The sequence below is a fragment of the Mustela erminea genome, chromosome 1 (assembly GCF_009829155.1).
Source record: "Mustela erminea isolate mMusErm1 chromosome 1, mMusErm1.Pri, whole genome shotgun sequence".
Classification (NCBI taxonomy): domain Eukaryota; kingdom Metazoa; phylum Chordata; class Mammalia; order Carnivora; family Mustelidae; genus Mustela; species Mustela erminea.
In genome coordinates, this window is record NC_045614.1 from 134,619,242 (window position 1) to 134,625,859 (window position 6,618).

Consider the following 6,618-nt stretch of genomic DNA (forward strand, 5'->3'; position numbering starts at 1 on the left):
AACAGCCAGCTCTATTATTAAAATCTTGGCCTCTTGCTGTTTAACCAAACAGTATTTTTTATTTTAACTCATAACAGTTTAATGCTGGAGGTTAACCTGAGACCGATTCTCTCCTGCCTGCCACAGCCCCACCATCCCCATGGCCTTCCACACTGTGCCTCACTCATTTGCTTTGCTTGCCCATAGCATTGAGTTTGTGACTCCCAGCACATTAGCTTCTGCCAGATTATGCTACAAGAAGAACTCTCAAATCTCGGGGCGACCTCAGCCGTGTATTCTTTTCATGCACATCACAGGCATTGGCCACAACCTGCTGCTTCTATCTCCACATCTTGGGATCTCTGCCCTAGGGCACGCTGTCTGGAACATGCCCTTCCTGTAAAGGGGAGGAAAAAGAGCAGGCAAACCACATTGGCGCATATATATACATATATATACACACACGCATACACTGACAAATGCCATGCCAAGTCCAGTGCCAGTAGTGGGTGGGGGCAGTGTATTCTCACAGGAAATAGTGCAAGTCATGCGGTGGCAGGCAGGACATGTTGTATAGGATGGAGCATGGTAGTAGAATCTGCCACACTTAGTGTGTAAAAGGGAAAGGAGGCTCAGGGATCTGCACTTCTGAGTCTGCCCTGAGTGGCTCAGAAGTTGTCTGGCTCATTTGGAGCTGGTGTTGTGTTTTGTTTTGTTTAGATTTTATTTACTTATTTGATGGACAGAGACACAGAAAGGGAACACAGGCAAGGGGAATGGGAGAGGGAGAAGCAGGCTTCTTGCTGAGCAGGGAACCCAACATGGGGCCTGATCCCAGGGTCCTGGGATCCTGACCTGAGCTGAAGGCAGACGCTTAACAACTGAGCCACCCAGTCGCCCCTGGAGCTGGTGTTTGGACCCCTCCCCTGAGCTGGCTACCCTTTCACCCCTGTAAATCTTTCCCTGCCTCCACCCTAAATGTGCTGGACATTATCGTGTTCCCAGCAACTCACCCGATGCAGAGCAGCCAGAGCTGAGCTATTTTTAACAATAGTATTTAGGAGCATTAGGCTGGGGACAAAGCCCTTCTCTCTTGCGGTCTGGTAGACAGTTGTTACAAGATGGAGGGGGAGAAAGGGGAGTTAGAAAGGGACCAGATTTCAGTGAGGGGGAGGGGGAGTATGTGGCAGGTCCATCCTGCCATCCTTGGGGTTCCATCCTTTAATCCACAGGGAATTAGTCTTTCTATTAATCCAACTTCTCTAGATTTTGTGTGAGCTGAAGACTAACTCTCATTAGTAATCACCTCACACTCTCCATCAGCAACTTGGTTGTCCCAGTGTGGTTAACGTGGGGGTAAACCCTCAAGGAGTCCATCAGAATAGATGGCACATGTTGATGGTGTTGGTAGGAAATGGAAGTTAGCAAGACCCTGAAAGTCAAGGGCAGACTTAAGTGGACAGTCCCTTGACAAAATCTGTGCCCAAGGGAAGGGCCATCTCATGGGTCTTGTAAGGACAAGGAAGGGCCCAACAAGGGTAGATACCATCACTTTGTGTCAAAGGTAAATGATGGTCTTTGAGTACTGGGTATGGTCAACACAGCCAGGGGTAGTAGTTAAGAGAGTCTACACAATTTTCAAAATTCCAAAAGTTGAGAGGAATCCATATACTTACCTAAGATAAGGTTGCCCAAGTTAAGGAAATTATTTCCACTGGCTAGAACTTAATCAGCTAGGACAGTAGCCATGATCAGCTTAGAATAAACAGAAACTTAATTGGGGGTTAATTTTGTTTGATTAATAAAATGGAGGAACCAGGGGCGCTTGGGTGGCTCAGTGGGTTAAAGCCTCTGCCTTCGGCTCAGGTCATGATCCCAGAGTCCTGGGATCGAGCCCCACAGCAGGTTATCTGCTCTGCAGGGAGCCTGCTTCCTCCTCTCTCTCTCTCTCTGCCTGCTTGTGATCTCTATCTGTCAAATAAATAAATAAAACCTTTAAAAAAATGAAATATTTTTTTAAAATAAATAAATAAATAAATAAAATGGAGAAACCAAGTTATAATCCAGTGAGTGCAAAGTCATGGGTGATGGTTCATTGAGGGCAGAGAGATCTTTGCCAAGAAAAGATTTGGGAACTATTGTTCTTTGATATGAAGGCATGTAAGTTGTCCAAGGTCATTGTCAAGCCAGGACTAGAATGCTCCAGGTCCAGCTACACCGCTCCTCCCTTGCAAACATCGAGTTTGGTTAGAGAATATTCCTCAGTGGAAATGCAGAATTGAGTCATGATTACACCTGACTCAGTGGTGAGAGGAACTTGGAGGTGCCAGGCTATAGTCTCCAAAGGATTTAAGGAAATATGTGACCACCAGTCATCTTGGGAAGACATGCAGGCTGCTGGGTAAGATGCCAGTGGGCAGTGGCCAATCGAGCCAGGGACCAGTGCTGCACCAGCAGCCTGACAGGTTCCTGTAGCCAGGCCCCAGCAAAAGAAAACCTCACAGGAAGCTTGCTGCCCAGGCATTTCAGAATAAATGTGTGTCCTAGATAGATACGTCAGGTGTTTGCTTATGGAAATGCCTTGGGCTGTGTAGGAGGTAGGGATGTCGATTTCAGGTTTTCCAGAAGGTGGCAAGGGCCGAGAGCAGGGAGATACTTCCAAATAGGACCTGGGTCTATGTGCCACAGGCTTCTGCTTGTTCCTTAAAATTTCAGTTACCCAGCAGAAAAGAATACAGCAAAATGTCTGTTGCAACCCTCGAGTCATTTGTCATGGGGAATATATTAATTTGAGGTTTCAGACCCCAGTGCCAGAAACACTAGAATGGATTCTCTTCTTCTTCTTGCCCGGGTTTGAGTGAAGACTCCTGATTACTAGCCTTGTGTCTTGGTTTCTTTACCTACAAAAAAAGAGGAAGTGACCTACCTCATAGGATTGTTGGTGCAGAGTAAATGCTATGGAACAATTAGTTGTTTTCTGTGTTGTTGATGAAAAACTGTATTTGGACTTCTAAAGGAGTAACTGAGAATTTGTCACAGTATGGCTGGTTAGAGGAGAAATCGTAGGCCAATTCAGTGTCACAGAAGAGATGCTGCATGTCCTCCTAGAGTAGGTCAAAGGAAGACTTACAGCTTTGCCTTGGTCTTCTGGAATGGGTACTTCCGTAAGCAGTCCCGCTACCCTGAGCCCACCACACGAAGCAAAACTAAGCTAGCTCCGTGCAAGGCCAGGTGGCAAGAGAAGTGAAGCCCGGCCAGCTGCCAGGCTCCTGTCAAGCCAGCCGAAGCACTGGACATGTGAGCAAAGAACTCATTTTGGAGTTGAGCCTTCAGACAACTCCAACCCCAACTGTTTAAGACCTTAAATGAGAGCCTACCAACTGTCCCCCTCAACCCACAGAACCATGAGAAATCCTAAATTTTGCTTTAAGCTATCAAGCTTTGCAGGGGTTGGTCATGCACAGATCATTAAAACATCTCTCCTCAAGAAAAATTTCCCATCATCTGTAGCCCTCTGTTATGGGCAGAATGTTTGTGTCCCTCCAGATTTCTTATGTTGAAATCTAGTCCCCGTTGTGATGGTATAGGAGGTGGGGCCTTTGGAGGGTAATTGGGTCAAGAAGGTAGAGTCCTCATGAATGGGATTTGTGCCGTTATAAGAAGAGGTCAGGGAGTGGGCCTTCCTTTTTCCACCATAAGAGGTTGCAACAAATTTGTCATCTGTAACCAGGAAGGGGGACCCCCACAGAGCCCGTCTGTGCTGCTGCCCTCGTCTCGGACTTGCAGCTTCCACAACTGTGACAAATACTTTCTGTTCATAAGCCACGCAGTCTGTGGTACCATGTTATAGCGGGCCTCACCCTCCCCATGCCCCGGGCCAAGCCTTCCCTCCACACATTTGACCCTTTCCCTACAGCTGCAAGGCTTCACCCCTGTCTTAGGTCATCAACTAATAATTTTAAAAATGTCTCTCAATTTGGTCCTCGTTATGTTTTACTGTTGCCTTTTAGACTGTGTGGCAGGTAGGGTGGAGATAAGTGCCACTTAATGTTTCCCTCTTAAGGAAGTCCATTGGAGACGCTTCCCAGATAAAAAGAAATCAGCTTCCCTCAAGGTAAATGACGGCATTCTCTTGAAAGTTTGCAGCAGCTGACATGAAGATTTTATTTTATTTTTTTTAAGATTTATTTATTTGAGAGAGAGCATGAGTGGGGGAAGGGCAGGTAGAGAGAATATCGAAGCAGATGCCCAATGCTAGGGCTTGATCCCGCAACCCATGAGATCAGGACTAAAGCGGAAACCCAAAGTTGGATGTTTAACCAACTGAGCCACCCAGGTGCCCCTACAGTGGTGATTTTAAATGCCACTCTTCCCCCCACCCATTACAGATGGAGAAGCTCTACAGAAATAAACAGGATGAGAATGTACCAAAATGTTAACAAGAATCATCTCTCGATAGCATTTTCCTGTTTAAAATACCTTTTATTACTTCAACAACAAGGATAGATTACTTTTATGTTTGAACAAATATATGAACAAATTTAGGTAAAGGTGAAAAGTGGGGTCAGAAACTGTCCTGGGGAGAGGCTACTTGTCCTGGGGACAAGTACCCAGTGGTGTGCTTGCTGCTGAGCCACGGCCCCTTCCGTCGGCCCACCCTCCCTCCTTCTCCCACGCCCACCCTCCCACCTTCTCCCACGCCTACCACAGAGGCCACAGCTTACAGACCAGTCCCAGCTGGTGGGACCCCAGGAGATGTCTGGGGTGGGAGGCGGTTCCTCCCTGATAAACAACAGGCAAAGGAGAGGGCACCTGAGTGGTTCAGTTGGTTGGGAGACTGCCTTTGGCTCAGGTCATGATCCCAAAGTCCCAGAATCGAGTCCCACATTGGGCTCCCAGCTCCATGGAGAGTCTGCGTCTCCCTCTGACCTTCTCCTTGCTCATGCTGTCTCTCACTATCTCTCTCTCAAACAAATAAATAAAATCTTAAAAAAAAAAAAAAAAAGACAAAGGAGAAAGGCTCTTGGTCAGATGTTCTGTCTACAATGGGGGGCCTCTACAGCTTCCATGTTGATCCCAAGAAGCAACAAATCTGAAGATCAGGGCCGTGGACTGAGGTGATGAGCCTGGGCAACCCTGAGACAGCTTACTTCTAGAACTTTCATATGGGATGTAACCGCTGTGGTAAGGCCAGAAGCCTGACTCACAACAAGGGCATGCTAACTGTGGGGCCTCAAGAATGGTCTCCCAGTCTGTGGGTTGTCCTCCCAGGGGAGCGAGGAGATGTGAGGAAATAAATGAAACCCTCCTCTGGTTTGTGACCTAGGAACTTTGCGGGTGTGGGGTAGAGAACGGTGCCCCCCCCTGTGAGCAGTGGGGAGAGTGGAGTAAAATGCCTTCTCTCCCCCTCTCTGCCAGTGCTTGTCTTCCATTTAAGGCAGCAGGGTCTATGCTTCCCTCTGCCAGGAGCAGAGAGAGAAGAGCAGGAGGCCAAGGGTTGTAGCCCCAAGAGTCTGTACGTACACCTCTCACCGGAGCAACCAGAGCCTCTTACTTGGATGTGAAGAGAGGTCAGCCACATTTGCTTGCCTTTTAAGGTTTGCTCCCTGGCTATTGTCAGAGAAGGTTTGTTTTATGAGCTTGGCACAAAGTAGTTTCAAGCCCTGATGGTAACAACACTCAGTATGTCCTCTTCATAAATGAGGAGCTGGAAAATCTCTGGCTGTTGGTAAGGTCACAGTGAAGTGACTGGTGCTCAGGACACAGGTTTTAACCATTCTTCCTGCTCAAGGCTGCTGTAATTACTTTATTCCAAATGAAGTGTCTCAAGGTTTCAGGATAGTAGAAAACCTATAAATAGTGACTAATTTGATATTCTAAAGTCAAGTGATAATTAACCCTATCTCTTCACTCAATGAGTAGTAGGAGAGTAATTTAACCTCACTTTTGTTATTGAAATTCTTTTGATTTATACCTAAACAAAGTAAAATTTTAAAAAGCGTTAAGTTTGTAGAAGTGAAATTTTCTATTTCTCAGCCTTAAATTTGAAAGCAGGTAGAGGGGCATTACCACTTTGCCTGCCAAATAACCTCTTTTCTAGAACCTTCTAGAAATTTCTGAGAAATGTGTCATCAGCTAACTCCACCTACATGGTTAGTACAACTCACCATGTTAGTAAAATGTGACCCAAGAATTCCCCCTCTTAAGATCCCAGCATCCTGGAGATAGTCCATTGGTCTTCTTGACACTCTTTGTCAATGGCAGACCCTCTCAAAAAATTTAGAATGAAGACTGAGCAACCCAAACTAAGAATGAGCATTGTTTCCAACTAAGGAGATAGAAATCTGAGAAATTTTATTATTAGCTGTTTTTTTTTCTTTCAAAATGAGATTTCATTTTTTTTAGAGCAGTTTTAAATTCACAGCAAAACTGAGAGAAAGGCACAGCAACTTCCCATATGTTCCCTTGCCCCTACACGTGCACTGCCTCTCCCACTACCAAACCTCCTCACCAGAGTGGTACATTTATTATGGTGGCTGACACCACAGTGACATGCCATTATCACCCAAAACTCCATAGTTCACATTGGACTCTTGGACTCTCAATGAAGCTAAGATTGTGCTCTCTGGGAAGAGCTTC